The sequence below is a fragment of the Mustela erminea genome, chromosome 9 (assembly GCF_009829155.1).
Source record: "Mustela erminea isolate mMusErm1 chromosome 9, mMusErm1.Pri, whole genome shotgun sequence".
Classification (NCBI taxonomy): domain Eukaryota; kingdom Metazoa; phylum Chordata; class Mammalia; order Carnivora; family Mustelidae; genus Mustela; species Mustela erminea.
Window position 1 is genome coordinate 95,349,835 of NC_045622.1, and position 21,378 is coordinate 95,371,212.

A 21,378-nucleotide genomic window follows, 5' to 3' on the forward strand; every position below is an offset into this window, starting at 1 on the left:
ATTTCTTAGCAGGTGAGAGCTGTAAGCAGTTCCTTCTCGGGGATGAGAGGGTCTCCCAAGACCCTAAAACAGACCTGCTTCTCATCCTTACCCACCTACCCCCCTGCTCAAATGCACAACAGAAATGCTGTCTCCAAAAGACCCACAGAGTGCCTAATCCCTACAGGCTCTCGTTAGGTCTAAGCATCCCCCTAGAGCCCAAGAGGCAGGTGGGGGAAACACCCAGAGTTATTGCAGCAAGCCGATCTGGCTTCCTGGGCATTCCAGAAAAAAAATAAAAATAAAAAATCTCCCTGGAGGTGAGTTATCTCTGTCCCTCTTCAAAGCGGATCAACTGTTCTTGTTCAGACATTCTCCAAGCAAACCCAGAAGCCATCTGTCCTAGAAGGGTCTCTTCACATTAATGATTAGCTCCTCGCCCTCTCAAAGAAAGACATCTTTTGAAAGGGCAAAATCTGCCAACCGCAGCCTGCACGGCCCTGAGCCAGGCTGTGGAAATGGAAAAGAGGTACACTCTGGGGTATGGAGCTCCCCGCCCCATTCATCGGGTCAGAGAAGAAGCAAGGACTGTCAGAAAGAGAGCCCTACTGGCCTACTGGGTGGCACATGAGGGTGGAGAGAATGGGGCACCCCAGGCCCAGGATCCAGCTTCTGCCAGAGAGAGAGGACATTGAGACAAAAGGGAGACCCACAGAAAGAACACTGAAATAGGGTCCCTGGGAAAGGTCGCTGAGGTACAGAGATCTCTTTCAACCTACAGAGCAAATGGGAACTTAAGTCAAGGCCCTATTCCTCTTTCCACTGGCCCCTGATGACACTCCCTACCACCTAGGGATATATTGCAGGTAGGAAGGGTTTCTGTTAGGCCGTGAAAACAACCTTCTGACTGGGGCCCAGAACAAGACACCAAAAAGTAGTGAAGAAGCAACTTTTACCCAAGACCCCTCAGCCTGGCCCAGAGCACTTTCCAGCACGGTGTTCCAAGGCAATCCTGGCTGGAGGCAGAGGGATGTCCTAGCCGGCCTTTAGAGATGGTTCCCCTTGGCAAGGAAGCCCTTCCCACAGGGAAGCAGGTAAACAGTGGGCTCTTCCTTCCCCTGTCTGGACCTCCATTTTAGGTGATGATGGTAATAGTATATACTTCCTTGGGTTATTGAGAAGTAAGGGATATGAATGTATTAAATAAAGCATTTAACAATGTAGCCAACACATAGCAGATACTCAATAAATGCTAGTTATTATCATTATTAGCTTTACTAGTTGACTTGAAGACTGCCTGGAAAGCATCCCTCTGTCGCCTCCTTCCCCACTTCCCCTCTGTTATTGGCTCCTCCACCAATGCCAATGACATGTCTGCTCAACCTTGGAAACGAACAAACAAACAAAAATCTCGGGTTCTACAATGGGGACTTCTGGCTTTGCTTGGAGATGAGCAAGATCTTTCGAGCCAGCTGCAGGCAGCAGATGAGGACCAGAATCAGGCAGAGAAGACTCTGGGCAGGCCATGCAGGGCTCAGATAGGTGTCCATGAGAGACACTGCAAAGAGAGACTAGGCCAAGCCAGGTTAGAGGGAGGTGTACACAAAGGCCCACTACAGCACTGCATAGGGCAGCTCTTGGTCGAAGTCTGTCCCCAGGGAGGGAAAAGGAAAAGAAATGAACCTCGACAAGTGGAGGAAATGTTAAAGTCATGCAGAGAGAACTGTGAGCACCTTCTGCGTGGGGACAGAGAATCAGGGGCCTCGTGACAAAAGTGCAACCTGGAAGGACCTTCCCAGAACCTCTCGGCCAATTCCAGCTCTCATCCCTTCCACTCCAGACTCCTTCCCACAGGAGGCAGGGGGCTGAGCTCTCCTTCAGGCAGGGTGAGCTGCCTGCTCTCTGACTGACCCTCGTTCTGGTGCTCTGGGTTAACACAGGGACCCCAGGGCCTGTGGCCTGTGGCTTATTCCCCCAGAAGGCCAAGTTCCAAGTCCCACTGAACCTGCTAAACAGCCCAGGGAGTAGAAGAAACCACAGGTAAGCCCTCATGCTCCACTTGCCTTTTTAAAATACTGGTTTGAGCACTCTTCAGCGGTGACCCTGGCACCTGTTCTGACCCTGGGCTAGCCTTGACACACAGCTCCCAGGGCTACCCCTCCATCAGGGCTGAGTCTGGGCTGGCCTGCTATTCTCCCACACTACCTCCTGCTCCAAGCTACTCCTGCCTCATGTCACCTCAGGCACCACAGCCTGGCGTGATGCCTTCCCACTGTCCCTGCCTCTCCCTCATCTGTCTGGAGAGCAGCTTTCTGGCTTTGATGTCTGGTTTCAGGTCCCCTCCCCTGCCGGCCTTTTGCCCTGGCTCTGTCCCAGGAAAGTGGAATTCATTTTACCTTTCACACCCCCATCTGTTACCATTTTGCCTCTTTAAATGCCTACAAACCCGTGTCTCCCAATAGATGAGGAGTGTCTTGAGGTCACAGCCCTAGCTGGTCAGGGCATTCTTCCAACCAACCCCAAAACAGGACATTGAGAACCCTGGTCTGAACCAATGCACCCGCTCATCCATCCATCCTTCCGGGCACTGAGAAGCCCAGCCTGACCCTTGAAAGGGGAGAAAGCGTCCTGTCCCTCCTATCCCAGGGTCGAAACCTTGCACACAGGACTACAAACAAGTCTATCTGCTGATTCACCACCACAACCACTGCCCCTCACCTTCATTTCAGGGAAATAGGAAGACTCAGCCCCAAATGCCAGCATCTGTGTTACTGTCCTTCTGAGGCTCCACCCACACAAGCTACAGTTCTCCAAAGGGCACTCACTCACCCACATGGCCTCCTCCCCCGCCTGGGCTGGGCCTGCAGGGCTGCGCTCTGTGAGGCTTAAAGTAGCTTCTCAGAGACCACACCCAGGATGCTGTGCTGCCCCTGTGCGTTGTGATGAAGCCCAGGCTGTTGTGGAGGCGCAGGACAGGGACAGGACCTGGGGAGCACTGTAAGTCACCGGGAAAGAGTGGGCTCCTGCCCTTACTTCAAAAAGCCAACTGCAAGCACCCTGAGGAAGGCTGGCAGACATGACCTTGGGCCCAGGGTTGGCTTTAAGAGCTGATCAGTCAATAAGGGGCTCTAGCAAAGGGCACTTGGCCTTGATGCACTCAAAGAGGAGTTATCAGGAAAGATGAGAGAGCAGTCCCTCCTTCTCTCTAGAGGCAGATTGCATCACCAGCACTGGACTCACTTCCCGGGTCACCAAGTGAGCACCACCCCTGTCATCAGCAGGTGCCTACGTCAGGCACCTGAAGGATAGGACATGGTGGATGGGTCATTGTGGGGGGAGGGCTCAGACAGTAGGATCAAGGGCAAGGAGGTAACAGGAAAATCTGACTTCTCACAGCACCCCCAGCCGAGGGTCCAGGCAGGCAGGGAAAGAAAAGAAATCCAAGCTACTGCTGGAACAATAAAGACAAGGAGAGGAAGAGAGAATGACCCCAAAGCTGCATCTCTCAGCTCCTAAGAGAATGATGGATAATGATGGAGAGCGCTGAACAGATGGGCCAGTGGCAGGGAGGTGGGGGGGGTAGGCAGCACAAGAGACCAGGAGCCCCAGCCAGACACTCAGGACCAGCAAGCTGGACCCGGGCCCCCCCACTCCACTGCCCCAGGATGGCTTGGTCTCACCTCCACTGGCCTGATGTCCGTCTTCGGTCTCCTGAGCTTTGCCAGGTCACCCTGCCCAGCCCCACCGTGAGCTCTCCCTGCTCTTGTCCCATCTAAAGGAACCAGAGAAATCAGCTAAGGCCTCTGCCCTGAGGTTGCAACAGGGGATGTCCAAGGGAGAAAGGAATAGGAGCCCAGCAAGGGGAGGAGGGCAGTGGGGCCTCACTCAAACTTGTGAGGTGAAAAATCCAGAATAACACAGAAAACAAGCCAGACGAGTGTTTGCCACCATGCGTTCCACAAACGGATAATTACCAGAAATAAAGGATCTTCTGTCCAAAGAAGTTTCAGAAAGTAGAATTAAGCAGGTTTTCATAGCAGGACTTCTCAGAGCCTTTAATGGGCACCTGTGCATGGCAGTCTCCAAGAGGGAGAGACAGTCTGCAGCATTTCTCGAACTGTTTTGACTGAGGAACCCTTTCATCACAGAGATTTCTCAGGACCAGTGTTCTGTGGAACGTGCTTTGGGAAACACAGGATGAGTTTCCAGTGTCCAAGCTGGGTATTTCAGCTCACAAGGAATTCAGCCATCAGGCGAGACGGACAGAGTTCCCAGCAAAAGGCAGACAAGAGGCAGGAGATGTAGCTCGGCCACCCTCTCTGGGGTGGCTTCTCAACTCGCCCCACCATCCCCAGGCGGCTCTTTCAAGGATCAAAGGCAACATGTAAAGCCCCTTTTAAACTACAGCTCTGCAAACTTAGGGACCTAAAGAGCAAAGTCCCCTAGGGAGGGAAGACACACTTTCTAGTATGATTTGATGTGGAAATCCCTCTTCACAGACAACATTTAAAAAGGACTTATCTGCTGCATGAAGCAAGATATACCTATAGAAGATAAAGATGAGACCTGGTAAGAAAAGCAAAGACGAGGAAGAGCTGTGGCATGTGCCACCAGGGTGAGGAGGAAGGCTGAGAGGAGCCAGGATCCCTGGGGTCTGGAGCCCTGGTCTGCCCCTCACCTGCCCGACCCACCCCGTGGCCAAGGTCAAGTCCCTTCTCTTCCTCTGTGCACACGGGAGTGGAAAGAGGCCACCTCTGAGGCCCTCCCAGCCCTCCGGTCAGAACTGAAGTCCTTGCTGTTGCTTTGGGGAGTCCCTGGAAGGAGGAGTGGGGACAAACCTGTGCCCAAGCAGAAGCCCCACGGGACTAGCCAGAGAAGCCAGACCCATCCCTGATATGAACCTGGCCATGAAACTGGAAGGCAAGCTGCAAATCAGAAACCCGGTAAATGCAGAGAGGGCAGGAGTGGCCCCTCCACTGCCCATCTCTGCTGTTCCCAGCCCGTTCAGACATCGGCATCTGCATCTCGCACCTCCCCTCTGGCTGGCTTCCCCACCAGCTGGCTTCCCCACCAGCTGGAGGTCTGGCCAAGGTAAAGGAGCTGGTGGGGCCAAATTTCAACCTGGTTTGCAGGAGCCGCCCTTTGAGGGAAACTGGCCCTCAAGAGCACAAGATGTCACAGATCCAGGGAGATGGAGGGGATGGAAGAGGGAGTAAATGGCATGCTCTCGGAGTCTGCAGGAAGGCGGGATGTCACACGCCTGCTTGCCCCGGGGTGGGGATGGGGGTAAGAGGTGGGGGGGGTGAGGGATGGGTGGAGGATGAGGGATGGGGGCTCCCTTCAGCCCCCTCATTCTGCTTTTCCTATTCTTCACAAGAAGTTTTATTTTCCCTTGGCTGCTGATCCTACCATGAACTGCTCAGGAGGCCAAGGGACCCTCATAAAGAGAGCTCCGTCTGTTTTTGCCTAACAGAGCAGCAGTTTGGACTGGAGCACCTACACGCATGCACACCTATACACACGCATGTACAAGCATGTTTGGCAGAAACACTGATTCCGTAGCCCGAGGCTCATACCAGGGGCATGAGCATGTGGCCATGAGGTCAGGAGACAGGATTTGATTGTCTGGCACTCGGTGACAGGTCTGGGAACACCAGGGGTTCTGCCCATGTCTAGGACTCGGAAAGCGCGCAAACTATCTTATCACACGGTCTGCAGCAGGGCCTCCAGGGGTGTGGGGTCACACTTCTCTGTACAGTGAAGGGGAACAGGAGACTGGGAAGGTCTGCTTGTGATCCAAGGGTGCACATCTGTCCCCCACAGACCTCCGAGTATCTGAGGGCTACCAGCTTGGTGCTGGGTAAGAGCCCTCTGTGAACCTGTGAGCCCACAAGAGAGGCGTGTGCGCTTGTGAATGAGCATACACATGTACACACACACACACACACACACACACACACGTCTGAGTGTGTTGGTGGCAGCAGCCTAGGATTCTGAGTCCACCTCTGTACCCACTTATTCTAAGAGTTTGGCCTTATTGCTTCCCTTTAAATGGGAGGGGAAGACCAAACCACTGGAGCCCCACAGTCTGATCCCACGAAGTGGGGGTAAAGGTGAAGGGCATGTAGAGCCACCAGAGAAACTTCCTGAACCCCGACCTGCTGCCCCAGCAGCCTCCCCCAGGGGCAGGTTTGGTGAGACCTCCCATCCTCCCGGTGGAGGGCAGAGCTCTGTGCGACTTTGTCAACCATCCAGGAAATACTCAGAACCAACAGGGCCCTCATCTGCTCAACCCCAGCAAAGGGGATTGAGGGTGGGAGGGCTGGGGAAGGGCGCTGAAATTTCAGAGCCACAGTCCTGGCCCGAGACCTGGGATCAGCTTCCCCAGCCCCACATCCAGCTCCTGGCAGGGTCTGATAGGCAAATGGCCCCGTTTCAGGCCAGTTTCCCTGCTACACGGCATTAACCCCATGCCAGCCAGAAAGGCAGACCTGGGTCACCATGCTGAATGCCCTGCCCTACACGCATGGTGGACCACCTGCCTCGGGGGGTAGAGGAGGCACCACACTGTGAAAGAAAGAAAAGCTGAACTTCAAGCATCATGAGGTCCCCTCCAACTGGCCTTCCGTTGAGGCCATGACCAAGGCGGTATCCTCCAAGGGACCCTTCTCCTCTTCAACTACCTCTCTCTCTCTCTCTCTCTCTCTCTCTCTTGGTCAGAAAGAGTTTAATTGAGTCTCCTCAGGGAGATGCAGCTTCATCTAATTCAGCTCTTAATTAACCCAGCACACCCCAAAGAGGCTGCAGAACTACTCGTAAATTAAATATGAAAAGCATTATTTATCTAGAACAGCCTTCTAACGGCTGGGACTCGGACGTTTATAATTACTAATGAAGATGGATTTGGAGGGAGAGGAGGAGGAGAGAAGGAACAGGACTGCCCTGGGAGATAGTGAAGCCCCAGGGGCCTTGTGAGGGTCTTGCAGGGCCAGGGGGTGAGTAGTTACCTCAGCCCAAGGGAGTGTCCTTCCCTGAACCCAAGGTCTTGTTTCTCCAGATTTCAGGGAGGTGGGGGAGGATCAGGGGTGCTGAAGGTTGTTGGGACAAGGCCCTCTTCCACAAGTTGCCAGACCACCCTCGTTGCCCCATTTTTCACTCCCAGCCTAATGACCTTGGCCTTGACTCAACGTGAACCACCACTGAGCCAGTCTACTGCTTGTTCCGACCCTGTCTCCATCTTATCCCCTCCAGAGGCCTGGGTGCTGGGCTTTTGGAAATTGCTGGCTGAGGCTACACACCTCTAGTATGTGGGTCCCTCCTCTCCCTCCACTTGGCCAGGAGGAACCATCAGGAGTCTCTCAACTTGGCTTTCAAGGAGCAAAGTGATGCCTCTTTCCTTGCGTACTTGCATAGAACCAAAGAAGAAGCCAAAAGTCATCTGGAGCTCAGAGGGTCTGAACAGGAAGTTGTGGTTATCTGGTTATCACTTCTCTGCCATTGTCCCTGACCCCATAAGTCACTGAAGAGCGAGCCTTGGGCATCATGCCTTGCTCATCTTTATAACCCAGGTCCAGTGCCTGGCATGTTAAGTGACACAAATGTTTTATGGCATTGTTGATCTTCAAGAGCAGAGGAAGGAAAGAAAGGAGCAACTGAGAGCAAGACAAACAGGTGAGAAATGTTGTAATTATTCTTGCTGGTGTCACATCGATTCTCCCAGAAGGGCAGCCCTTTGAGTTCCCTTCCTTCTCAGGCACCGCCCCTCTTGTCCGGTAAGAGCCCCGCCCTGCCCAGTCTCCATGGTCCCAATTCAGTCCAAGAGTTCAATTTCCCATTCTTGGAAGTTCAAGTTCAATTTCCCATTCCTGGAAAACAACTGGAAAGAGAGTCCCAGTTTGGGATTTGTTCTCTCTGGAGTGCTGTCTTCATCTTCCCCACCGATGAGTCCGTCTGTCTTCCTTTCAGCTCCTTTGGCCTTGGAGGAGTGACTGTAATTTCTCCTTTCTGCCAGGTAACAGGCTTCTCTCCAAGAGCTTAAAATCCCTGGAGCGTCTAGATAGCTCAGTCGTTCAGTGTCTGCCTTTGGCTCAGGTCATGATCCCAGGGTCCTGGGATCAAGCCCCACATCAGGCTCCCTGCTCAGAAGCCTGCTTCTCCTTCTCCCACTCTCCCTGTTTGTGTTCCCTCTCTGTGTCTCTGTCAAAAAAGTAAATAAAATCTTTAAAAAAAAAAAAAAAGGTTGAAATCCCTTCGTTTCCTTACCCAGCTGACAATTTAAAGGGAATCTGCTCGGTCATATGTTGAATAAACCAAAGAGGAGCACGACGCATAGGTTCTGTCTTCCTGAAGCTTCCAGATCAATCCAGGAGGACTCACAGGAAAGAAAAAAGCCCACTGAGAAGGGCCACCATTGTCCATGATGTGTGCTCTCTTTCACTGCAGTGAGTCAATAAACCCAACTTGGTTTGTACATTGGTGATGAGGTATTGACAGAAATAGAGGTTCCACTGAGATTCAGCTCAAGACCTCACTGCCTTGGCCCAGGACCGTAGACTCCATAATAGGACACACATCCAGGACTCCTGGGTCTCACCCTAGGTGAGGCTTCCCTGAAGCAACCTCTGTGTGACCAGAAAGCAGGAGGTCCAGGGTGCTGGAATTCTGAAGTATCAGCAAAAGAACAGCCTTGGAGCCTTGAAAGACCTTATCAAGTACTGTTAACAACTAACACAGCAGGAAAATGCCAGGCTGTTGATCGCCGGCTTTGTGTTTCCCAACTACAAAGACAGACGTCACCAAACTACTGGATACCCATTCCACTGGAAGACGTCACACTGCGGGTTCTTATGAACCTCAAGAAAAAGGTATCTGCAGAAAAAAAGAGCCTCTGCCTGAGACAACAGACGGGCTGCTGACCAAAGAAGAGGGTAATTGCCACCTGAGACACCGAACAAGATGAATACGGATTCTTTGCGCCATTTTTCTTCTCCTCCGCCGCTCATCTTGTATAAGACTATATTTTGACACCCTCTATTAACTAACTAAAAGACTTCTCAACAGGACCTCCCTATCTAAATCCTGTTATTTTGGACCCCTGAGGTCTTCTGCCCCTGGAGAAAAAAATAAAACTCTCTTGTGTTTTCCCCAGCCCATAACTACTACTGACATTAGGCGACATTTAACAACTGTTCATTCTACTACAGAAGGTAGGTCTTCCACAAGTCCTTCTGCTCCTCATATAATTAATCCCAAACTTACAAGTTTAAAAAAATTGAACCTTGGCCCCGGGTCATGAATATGCTTCTGTTTAGGTCATTCTAACCTTACTGGCAAAATTTAGCCCATCAGAAATGGAGACTAACATCAGGCATATTCTTCCAGCAATAGTTCTTTCTCTCCAGAAACACTCCATCCTGCTTTGCAAAAGCTGTTTAACTCCACTCAGGAAAGCTTCCCACGCTGAGGGGGAAAAAAAAATACCTGGCTCTCTCCTGTGGGGATAAAGGACATTGTCAATATGGTCTGTGTCCCACCGGGATATTACTTTTTATGTGGACATCAGGCTTAACCACCTGCCACATACTAAGTTTTCCTGTTTCTGGACAAATCTTAAGAGATTTTCAGATATTTAAAATTACCAGCCTTTCCAGTGGATCATGTTTCCCTGAAAAGAAGGTCCAGAAACTTCCAAAAAGAGACAAACACAAACTACCTGGGACAACTGCCGGGGTGGGGGGACCAGCAGACTCACACTTTATGCATACTACGCAAGCTGCAATTCCCACAGAAGGGATAGTTCAGCTGGAAAAGATGATCCAAAACCTCCCCTGACCCTAGTAAGATGTCATCAATTATACAACCGCTGCTCTGAAAGCCAAACCAACCATTTTGAATGGAAATGTATGAGCCAGCGTTGTCACAGATGATTACGTAGCCCTTAATTTCTTCTTAGATACCCCAGGGGAATCCGCACTACAGCAAACCCTCTGGCTGCACCATATAAATGCCCCCAGGCTCACGTAGAACAATCTAGAAGTAGGCCAAATGGAAAAAGTCACCCAGATCTCTAGAAAAGAACAGTTGGGTTTGGGAAACATTTTCTTTGCCTGGATTTAATAATCGGGGCGCCTGTCCTCGGAGCCAATTACAAGAACCAACAACAAGTTCTGTTTCTGTTACAGCTGCCTGGTGTATTCCGTTCAGAGTCTCAACAGCTACTGTGTAGTTCGTGTCACATCAGAAGATTTAGAAACTCTCCCTGCCACAAAGGAGCGGGAAAGACTAACCCTGGCCCAAGTACAGCATTCTCTAAACAGCCTCCTTATCAGAAGAATTTGGGCCACAGTGAAGACCTGAATATCATAGATGAATGTCTTGCAGACTTACTTTGCCCTTGGCCAAACGAGAGGACTAAGGAGGGGGAAAGTAGCCCCTGACAGGTCCTGGCTTGGCACTATCACTTGGCCCTTCATATTTTCGAAGCCACAGCAATGACCGGACATCCTATTCCAGCTAATGTTAATGTGACTAACTGCTGCATCTTTCCCAACTATGGCCTGAGTCTCACTTCATTCCCCCTGCTTTGTAGATAAAATCTATTAAGATACCAACCATAGAATTAACGTGTCTTCTGACAGCATCGAATCCAAAGCAAAGCCCCACTTCCTTGAATCCTCCTCAAATCACTTAAATGAGCCCAAGTCCTAGAATAAGTCCTGTCTAATGTCTCCTTACTGACACTGCCCTTATTCCCCATAAAGTTCCTTTCGCCTTTGTTGCGGTGAGTCAATAAACCAAGTTTGTGTAACCAGAGGTGTGTTTCTGGTGATCTTTGGCTGGAGGGCATAGACACGTAAATACGCGACTCGACAAGGAACAGATGGTGGTGAGACAGAGCTTCACTCAAGGGGAAATGTTATTAATGTAGAGAAAATCATTAAGTGCCTTGCCTGAGAAAGGTATCTTATAAGCTCATACCCATCTCCAGATATGATTATCCATGTAGGGGCAGGAGGAGTTTGCTTTCTGTTTTGTTTTGTTTTGTTTTTTAGAAGCAGGAGACTAGACTATACTATAAGAACACAACCCAGACCCCCAAGAAAACATGTCTTGATTGGCAAGATAATTAGGGACCCAGATAGGAGGAAGAGGAAGACATTGTCAGTGTGGGCATTCCTGGACTGGTCGTGGAATAAAAGGAGCCAAGGACAGTGCTTAGAAGGAGTCTGGACAGAGGGCAATGCCTGGGTGGCTTCGGGGAGGGCTTGCGTCATAGATTAGGAAGAGCGTGCTGAGCCTGAGCGCTCAGGAAATCCAGCCACCAGCAGGACTGCCCTCTGCTCTCTCACTGGTCTGCCCAGTCTCCTTGGACCAGCTAGCTCATCAATGAGTGTGGGAGCCTATCTGCCTTCTCCATTGCTCCTCTGTCCCTTGCTCCGGCCAGAGAAGGGACACTCAACCCACCCTCTTTCTTCCAGGGAGTGACAGGGAGTGAGGTTGCAGGGCTCCACACTCCCAAAGCAGTAAGGAACAAGGGTACCAAAAGCATGCCAGGGCACGGAGGAGAGAAGAAGAAGGATGAAAAAATGTGAGAACAGTTTAGGAGAAAGCATGCCATCCGTGGTGTCCAGAGAACAAACCAAAATCAACCAGACAGAAAGCTCTCCTCTCCAGAAAGACACAAATGCCACCACCCATTGAACACACAGAGCCACGAGGCGCTTCACCTAATTAGACTCATTTGCAGAGCTCTCCTACCTCATGTTCCTTCTGGCCTTCATCTTCACCCGGCCAAGCACCAAACACCAACACCGTACCCAGGCGCTGTTACGCTTAATTGTCGAATAACCTTGAAGCAGAAGGAGTGCTCATCTTACAAAGACTTATTTTACAAAACGAGGAAACTGAGGCCTAGCGATGCAACCCAGCTTACCACAACTGGGATAGCTGATCCGGGATCTTTAACTCTAGATCCAACATTTGTGTTTTTTCTAATCACAACGGCTGTGCTATGGCTTCCAAAACCTGCATGGCCTAGATTGGGATGTGCTCACCTTCTCTCTGCCATGTGATACCAAGGCTGGAAAATGCTGCGCTAGAAAAAATCAAAAAACAAAACACCATAGGTGACAGCCTAGGTAAGCAGTCTACAAAGTACCCAACGCCTTTGCTGTTAAGAAACATGTTAGAGGCTGCACATGGCTTACCCCAACCTAGGCTATTATAGTCCAGGACCCGGCTGCCGTTTTCCATTTCTATAACATGCATTATGGATACGTAATTATGGTAATCAAGAAACTAAATCGTTGGGTGGGCCAGAGCCCTTCTCCGGGGATTCCGAGAGTTCTGTTCATTCACGCCTTACAGGCGTTTAAAACCCTCATAAGCCACACACCAGCCTGGATTTTTCTCATGTCACAGTTCTATTTCAGCTGCCTCCGATGGCCGTGGACCACCTAGCTTTCACAGTATATCTTTCAAAGCACACTCTGACTACAGCAGAAACTCCTGACTCTTCTAGCTGGGGATAGTTGGAGAACCATTGTGGTTTCATTCCTGGATTCTTTTTCAGGAAGTATCTAACAGTTGCATTTCTAGATGGTAGTTTCAAAAGCTCAAACTAGGACTTTTTACTGTTCCTAGTATTAGAGCAAAAGCACTATAGGGACTTTCTGTCAAAAGCACCTTTTTAAAATTGAGTTTCGGCCTCACTCAGTAGAAGCAAGATGGCGCCCTCCTAGCATCACAAGGAGCAGCTTCAACATTATCCAACTCCTTGAACTCCTATCCACTTAACAGAATGGGGCCTCACTCTTTTTCAGGAACTGGAGAAGAGACAGTGCTCAGATACAAAGTCATCAGTAGGTAGATTCAACCTCCAGATCCATCCAGCACATCCTCATGGGCCCCATGCATTTCCACTACCTAATACTCTTCTTAACCTCAGCCAAAGCATGTCCTTTGAGCCTCCATTTTCCCCAGCATGTCATAAAAGAGAGGAGTTGATCCACAGGATCTCCAGGATTTCTTCTGCCTCTGTGATACTATGACTTGGTTTAAGAGGCAGGATGAGAAGCTCAAGGGAGGAAGAGTCCCTGTAGATTCTTTCCGTCAAATTGACTCCTGCCATTCAGACCCTTCCTGGCTCCTCCCTGCCCACAGATGAAGTTAGTTCAAACACTCATTATGTCTGGCCTAGATGGCCAAAGTGGTCATCTAAGAAGCCTGTACCATATGAACCTCTGCTCCCGCACCCCCTTGCATCCCAACTCCCAACCGAAGGCACCTTCAGCAGCTCATACTGCCTTCAGAACCTGAGCTCTGGGGTAGGATGTGGCCCCTCCTCACCTCGGGGTCGCAGCTTGTGGTGCTCACTTAGATGCCATGCTCCAGATGTTTGTCATTCCCTTTGATGCCCCCCCTCCCTTTCTCTCACTCCCTCTACCCCCATGCCTTTGAATATTCTATTGGGTCACCAAGACCTTCCTCCCCGCCACCAACTACCCACCACCTTGCCATGCTGCTTCATGGGGTCAGTCCCCATGCATATTCCAAGGTGAGCCTTGATCCAACATCTCCTCCCCTGTGAGACTTCCATCAGCACCACCACACCCCTGGGCCCCTGACTCCATTCCCATCCCCTGCACTCCCTAGCAGAGTTGTCTGCAAAACATCTGGTAATCTCCCTCCTTTGTGATTCCCTGTGTGTCTGTCATTGCTTCTAGGTAAAGCCTACTCCTTGAGCCCAAGGAGGCATTTTTCTCAGAGCACACTGCCTGGCGCCCAATAAAGACTCGATATGTGTTTGTCAAGGCAATGAATAAGAAAATGAATCAATAGGTTTCCAACTAACTTGGAAACCTTGAAGAAACAATTATAGATTACAGAGTAGAAAGGCGCCAGACCAGTGAGACAGACAGTAAGTGTTTTAGAAGTTCAGTGCCAGGCACTATGAACCATAACAGGTTATTTTTGTTTTGCTTTTGCAAGGAATCAAAAATGTTTTGATTTGTGCGGCAGAGTGGGGAGGTTCATCGTAAAAGCAGTGCTTTGAGATCCATCTGGAAGGGGTGAACAGGACGGATTTGAAGAGAAAATTCAGAAAGCAGCTGGGAGGTTAGGTGTTGCCCAAACACGTCCTGGGTAAGAAAAAAGTATTTTCTCTGCTTTTGGGGCTACTGCAGGCACTCTATTCCTGACCCCCTCGCCACTCTACACCTTGACCTTCATCTTCCCATTATCTCCTCAGTGAGCCTCCACACCTGAGCTCCAAGCCAGAAACCTCCGGGGCAGGGAGGGTATGGCACGGAGCTGGAGTCTAGGTCCTGGTTGGGATGTCAGAGGTAAACACTACCAAGTTCTTTTTCTCCCTTTCTTTTTCCTCTTTAGGTCCCTGATCAGGTGGTGAGATTCCTGGGAAAAACCATCTCACCTTTCCAGCCCTCCCAAGCCAATAGCCAGAGCCCTTCACAACCAAGCTCCCAAAGCACATCTCCAAACTTATATGTGGGGCCCATCTTCTTCAAGGAGGAGAAAATGAGCCCAGGCTTCGTATTACTAAGTCTTGTTCAACTATTTCAGTTGAAGAAACTAAGCCCCATACAGAGGTCAAATGACTTGTCCAAGGTTACACTGCTAGTTAGCAGCCAAGACCGGACACTTCAACCCCAAATCATCTATTGTGGCTCTTTCTCTATACTCAGCTCAGCACTGGAGGAAGAGCTGATCTTTCTGGTTGCTTGCTATAGGGTCTGTGCCAGGCCCAACTCCCGGCTGCCTGACCCTAGCTGTCCCTAACAAGTTCACCTGCCTCTAGGAGCAGGATGAACTGCTCCATCGTCTCTTCCCCCCACATATACCCACAAAGCTGTCCTGGACTATGGAGAATAGAAAGGAGGGAGTTAGCAGCCCAGCTCTTCATCACTGGCTCTCATTCTCACTCTCCCTCCTTCATGCATATTTGCCCTCATAGACTGTGGATTGCCTGAGGTGAACCAAGAGGCATGAATTTTCTAGAGTTCCTAGTGAACCACAGAGGATGATGAGTTGGGGAGACAGCGGTCCGGGGTGGGGGGGGGGGGGGTGGGGGAGGGATGGATGTCCCAGACAGAGCTGAAAGCTGCTTTTGACCTCAGAATCAGAGGCACAAGAGGCTCGAGGGCCTCACCTGTCCCAGGCCACCTGTTCTCTTCACCACCAATAAACAAGGGAGATCAAAATCTATCTTGGGATTCTACTAAAAAGTCATTCAGCAAAGGCCTGGGGGTGCTCGTCCGACACTATGTGCTGTGGGACGCTCGAAGAAATCTAACACCGCTGGAATCCCTCCACTGCAGCGGAAGGCCCTAGAACATGGGCATTTACAACTGTTCCCTAAAGTAACCCCCAGCATAGCCATCATCCACCATAATAAAAAATAAAAACCCTCATACCTGATCCATCTTACATACAAGACAAATAGCCCCAAAGCCCTTGTTACCATATCATCTCCATCCCTACTGAAATTCCCTGAAAGATTTCTCACGAGTGGGTTTGGAGTCTGGTCTTGCTGCTGCTAACTAGCTGTGTGACCTTGGGCAAGTCACTTCACCTCCACGGGGCTTAGTCCGACCTCACTGAACCTCCTGCAGAACAAAGCCTAAACTCCTCAGCCCAGAAGCCTGGGCCTTCCTGGGCCAGTGCCATGAGACTTTCCAGCCTGCCCTTCCTGGCACTCAGCCCCGAGCCGGGTGTTGTCGGTCCATCTCTTACAGCCTTTGTCCCATTCCGGGTCACACTCAAGCGCTCTGGCCCTGGTGTACCCTCCCAGCTTATCTCCAAACTCCTTGGGGGCAGAGTACCTCCACAGCTCCTAGAGGGCCTGGCACAGGGCACGAATCACAGGGTCAACAAATGTTAAGTCGTCAGTGAGCAGTCAGGTAAACATCCATCGTTCCTTCCAGGCGGCTGCCTGCTGCCTGCTGCCTGCTGCCCTCCCCCAGACAGTCTGTTCAACACTACAGATTCCAGAAGCAGGCTTCTCAGATGTGGTCCCGAGACCACTGGCAGCAGAAATATCCCCAAGCTTGTTAAAGATGCAGGTTTCCAGACTCCATCCCAGACCTATGGGCAATCTAATTCCAGGGGGCTCCCACGTGCCAGCCTGAGCTTGACAAGAGTCTGGAGCAGGTTCTTTTGCAACAAGAGTATTGCAGATGCCCCCCTAAGCAGCCTGGGGTGCAGCTGAGCACGGGGGAGGGGTGGGAGGGAGGAGACTTAACAGCACCCGCTGAGCATCCCTGCTTATCCCCAGCGCATTCATGTCCATCTTCCTGTAAGCACATCACAATGTCAGAGGAGCCTCTCCCTGTCCTATCCAGTGCCCCCCACCACCTGGCTTCTCCCTTTTTGCCGCTTCTTCTGCCCACCAGCCCGGCAGGGCTAAAAGTGGCTCTTGCCCTCAGTCAGCCTCTTCCTCCCTCCCCGGGGTGCCCTATCTCTTCTTCCACTGACTTAAACAGCTTCTTCTGCCTCCAGACAAAGAAAAGAAGGGACTCCCTTCCTCCTCTTCGCCCCGCCCACCAACATGCTAATATGCTTTATAAACCTACCTGAGGAGCATTTTCAGTGGCCACTTTACCTAATCAAACCTCTGCTGTTTGCCCAGGCATCCTGGCCTCCCCTCCATCCTAAGGTTTCCGACCTTCAGGGTCCCCCCACCCCCGCACCTCTAACATCAAGTGTCTGCAGTTGTGGGCGGCACCATCACAGGACAAAGAACCCAAAGGCTTAGAGCAGCAAAAGCCCCCAGGCTGACTAGGCATCTCCAGGGAAGTCCTGTTCCCCATCCCAATCTCTGAAGAACAAAGGGTTTTGACAGACAATCCCAGGGAACTCTTTGGATCTAAGAGTCTAGGATTAAGAGTACTAGAATATTCTGTGCCATATGAGTTCAGGGCAGAGGGCTGCAGGGCGTAAGGAGCTCCAGCCACAAAGAGCAGGTTCCTCAACGCCCAGAGGAGTCACTTTGATGGTGGCTATTAGGTTCTCAGCTTCACAGAGGGCTGGAAAAATCTGAAGTTATTTCCCCAAGAAGCAAATACTCAACCAGAGTGGAGAAATCATAGCAAATGCTCACACAGCCCTTCCTCCAGGGCAGGCAGCAACATTCTGAGCACTTTACACACATTAACTCATTTCGTCCTGGTGACACAGCCAATAGGTAGGCACTATTATCCCCATTTTACAGGCGAGGAAACAGGTGCAGCGTGTTGAATGAAATTGCCTCCAGTCACAGAGCTGGTAGGTGGCAGACCCAGGATTCGAACCCAATCCAAGTGCATGAATCCATGCTCTCAAGCACAGTTGTTCAGCCCTGTCACCTCAGAGGAGACACCCCCCGCCAAGACAGTGTCGTCCACCACCCACCACCCTCTCTCTCCAGCTTCTCCCTTCCAGATCAAGAGGCGCTCTGGCCGAATGACCGGGGTGTGGGCCTGAGAAGCCACCTGCGTTCCCCTGTGAGCCTGTGTCAGACCCTCAAGCCCCGGCTTCCCCACGTGTGAAGTGGGGTCTGGGCTGGGTTGTCGGGACAATTCAAAGGGACACCCAGAATGCTCCCAGTCCGGAACCTGACGCCAGCGTAGGCCCACTATTTGAGCATCTGTGGTTTATGGATGAAACTACTTCCTCCCCCAAGGTGGGACTTGGGGCCAGACCTCAAAGGGGGATCAGCTGGGGAAAGGGGTTCTGTGAGGCCAGCGCCAGGGATTTACTCGCTAAGGTTGAAATCCATTTCCCCATTTCCTTCTGTCCTCTTCCTCCCTTACCCTCGTGACACCAAAGTTCCAGCACATTCCTGTATTGTGAGGAAGTGCTCCGCCGGAGAAGCTTACAACCTAAGGACACAAACTCCAGAAAGTCCTTGGGCCCCTCCCCTTCCCCAGCACCCTGTGGGACTCCCTCCTCCCACCTCGACCCAGATCCCCTGGAGTGCCTATTCTCATACCTCTTCAACTCAAACCCCTGCCCCCCACTTCAGGGCCTAGCAGACTCCTGCTTCCTCATGGAAAGCTCCTCCGTCCCAAAACTAGAAGGAACACTGGTGCCTAAAACACCCACAATGATCTCCCAGTTCTATCTGAACATTCTGTGTGCCTACAAATTCCCCCTCCAACGACCTGCTTCTTCAAGAGAAACCAGTTCATACTCTTTTTCTAAACCTGCTCATAATCTAGCCCGGGGCCTGGACACATAGTAGTTACTCAATATACATTTGATGAATGAATGACAAAGAACAAAAGAACAAGAATGCGGACATGCTCTAGTCAAACATCACAGAAATAGCAAAGGGCAAAGGCTTCTTTCCCTGATGAACCTGGACTGGGGAGTTTCCCCTGCACCAAGGATCTGCCCTTTAGATCTGGGTCTCAAGCCCCTGGCTCACAACGTGTATCTATCTATCGCCCAGGAGAGAGCAGGCCCCTCCCCATTGACCTGTAACCCAGATCGGCTCAAGGCAAGTATGGGGCTTTACTCAAGCAGTAGCTCGTAAGGAGGACAGGGGACGAGGTTCCCACTATGACATGGGATAGGAGGGAGTAATGTGGCCATGGCCTCGCTGTGATCCATCTGTCCAGCTAGACAGAGGAGAGTTTCATGCCTGATCAGGGCTCAAGGGAGATGGGTAGTAGAGAATATTAACCAGCCCACCTTGAACAGAACCAGGCCAAGAGAATCTACCTCAACCAAAAGTAAGATAGCTTTTGGGTGTATTGGGTTGGGTTTTTGGTTTTTTGGTTTTTGTGTGTGTTTGTTTTGGGGGGGGTTGGTGGAGTCATAGTTGGTTCTTTAAAGACCCTCTCTCAAACAGGTCTCCTTGGCTCCTTGCTAAAGGAAGGACAGGTCCCAGGAAAGCCCTGAATACTTCAAGACACAAAGGGAGTACGCAGAATTTTTACAGTCTTGCCCAGATCTGGCCTTGTAGGTGGGGTCTGGATTAGTTTACCCTAGTTAGGTAGAAATACTTCCTAGGCTGAAACGGAAGGGAAGAAATAATTATCCGAACTACAGACAGAGAGTTATGTACTGTGAGATTCATTACAGCATAATTTACCAGATTAAAAAAAAACTATAAAAAATGTAGTAACTGTCTCATAAAAATCGAACCATCAAATAAATAGTGGCAACCCCTAGGACAGGTTATTACTGACAATCTATTTGAAGAACCTTTAATGGTGTAGGGAAATACATATGCTAGAAAGACAAAAAGCTTGACCAACTACAGTACGGAGAGTAGACACAGGCTTAACTGCATGAAGCATCAGATCGGGAAAAAGCAGCCAGATCAAAGTGCTCTGTTATCCCCGCACAGCGAGGTTCTGAGTTTATTCTCTTATGCGCTTTTCTGTGAACGCTCTTCCCAGTTTCCTATAATGAGCATATATTCCTTTTAGAACATAGGAATCATATAAAAAAGGAGCAAAGGAGAAAAGTCGGGAGGACAGGGTCATTGTTCGAAGGGACAAATGGGCAGCAGGAAGCCGAGCAGAGAGCCTTGCCGAGGAAGAGCCAAGATATCTTTCTTCATGGCCCCGCTCAGTTGAGCGTGTGGGAGGGGACCAGACTACCAAGCTGGGGCTGGGGACACGCTGAATCACAGGAGGGGGCCAGAGACGGAAACTAGGGCCTCTCCCCAAGTCTAGAGGGGAGCTGAAGGGAGGGGGCAATGGGAGGAGATTTCAACCCTGCTTCCACCACCCTTTGTGCCCCAACATCTTCTTTGGTCGCGTACTAGGACAAGAATGCCATCCGTCCCCAGGAGCCAGTGCCCAGCTCTGCAGAGCACATCCCAAAGGAGGAGCCCTGGCTCCTACACACACACACACACACACACACACACACACACTCATGCGCACGCATGCACATACACCCATCCTGCAACCCGTCTCGTCTCTCGGTCCCCCCTCACAGGAGGCAAAAGAGGAGATTGGCTGGGAGGTAATGACAGCTTGCTGCCTCACAAGCAAGCAGCCTCTGGTCCAGAAAGCTGCCAAAGCCCCCTCTCCTTCTCTCCTCCTCTGCCCCAGTCTCCATCCTTGGATCCCTGGGTCTGGTTACTTTATTTTCCCCCCTACCCTGAATGCAGCTCCCCCTTCCAGTTCCCAGCGGGCCATTACCGGTCTAGGGGATGTGCTATCTCTCAGCACCACCTGCTGCCCACGCTGGATTCCACTAATGTCCCCTTTTCAACTTCCAGATTCTCCAGGGCCTGACTCCTTATCACACGGTGTTCATCCAGTGCCTGTTTTTGGAAAGAAGGAACTGAAGAGACAGAGGGTGTAGACTTTGCCCTTCTCTCCAGCCTTTTTCTATAAACCCAGAAAATGTGACAGCCAGAAGAGAGCGCAGCAGACATCTAGGTCAGCCCCCTTTGCCCGCCCCACCCCCAGTCCTGTTCTCCCGAGACCCTGGAGTAGAGAGAGCAACCACAGCCCTCTTTCTGCCCCGCGGGATCCAACCAGCTCTCTCTACACAAGATCGATGGTCCAGGGTGCGCTGGGAGTGCAGACAGGACAAGCCGCTCTGCACAGGTAAGTTACAATGATTGCCACAGAAGGCTCAACATGTCCTAGAACCCAGGATGAGACTCAAGTTGCCAGTTTGACCCATAAGCCACGCCCCTCTGGACGTGTCTCCGTCCCCGAGTCACCAGGGCCGACCTGAAGCTCTTCTCCTCTCCCATTACTCCCCTTTGAAGCCCATCACCCCTCCCAAAGGAACGAGAAAGCTTAACTCAGACCCTAAGCTAACTCCCTTGGCTGGCTGTAAAGGAATGCAACAAATGCTGGAGGGTCCCAGCAAATCCTCAAACTCAAAACAATCACAAGTGCTACAACTGCATTCCTCTAAGGCAAGGTTACCGCTGCCTGTCCCTTACAGCTTCCAGCTCAGGACACCACCTAGAATCCCGGTATAGGAGTAGGGATCCTGAGGAAGGAGAGACATCCTAGAGAGGAGAGGGGCTCAATGTCTTCCTAGCGCCGCCTCTTCCACCCCTCTATCCCCAGGAGGACGTCTGTCTCCTCCTACCCTTCCCCTGCTTCATCCTCCGGCGGTCCCAGAGGAGTGATGCCACTGAAGGGACCGTAGTTCAAGTGGCACAATGAACCTGACAAGACGACGCAGTCATGTTTTCTGGACTCTCCAGCCTGTGCGTGGCTGCGGGGTGGGCATTGGGGAGCGGGGGTGTGAGCGGGTGGTGAGTACTGGCTTCGCTGAGACAGGCTGTCACTAGAGCTAAACCCAGACCCTGCCGACCCTCACTGGCAACCCAGCAGTTCAAGATTAATGACTGAGAAGAACAGGCCTCCAGAACTCCAGTGGGCCGCCTGGAATTTGAAATGCTTATCCTAGAAAAAC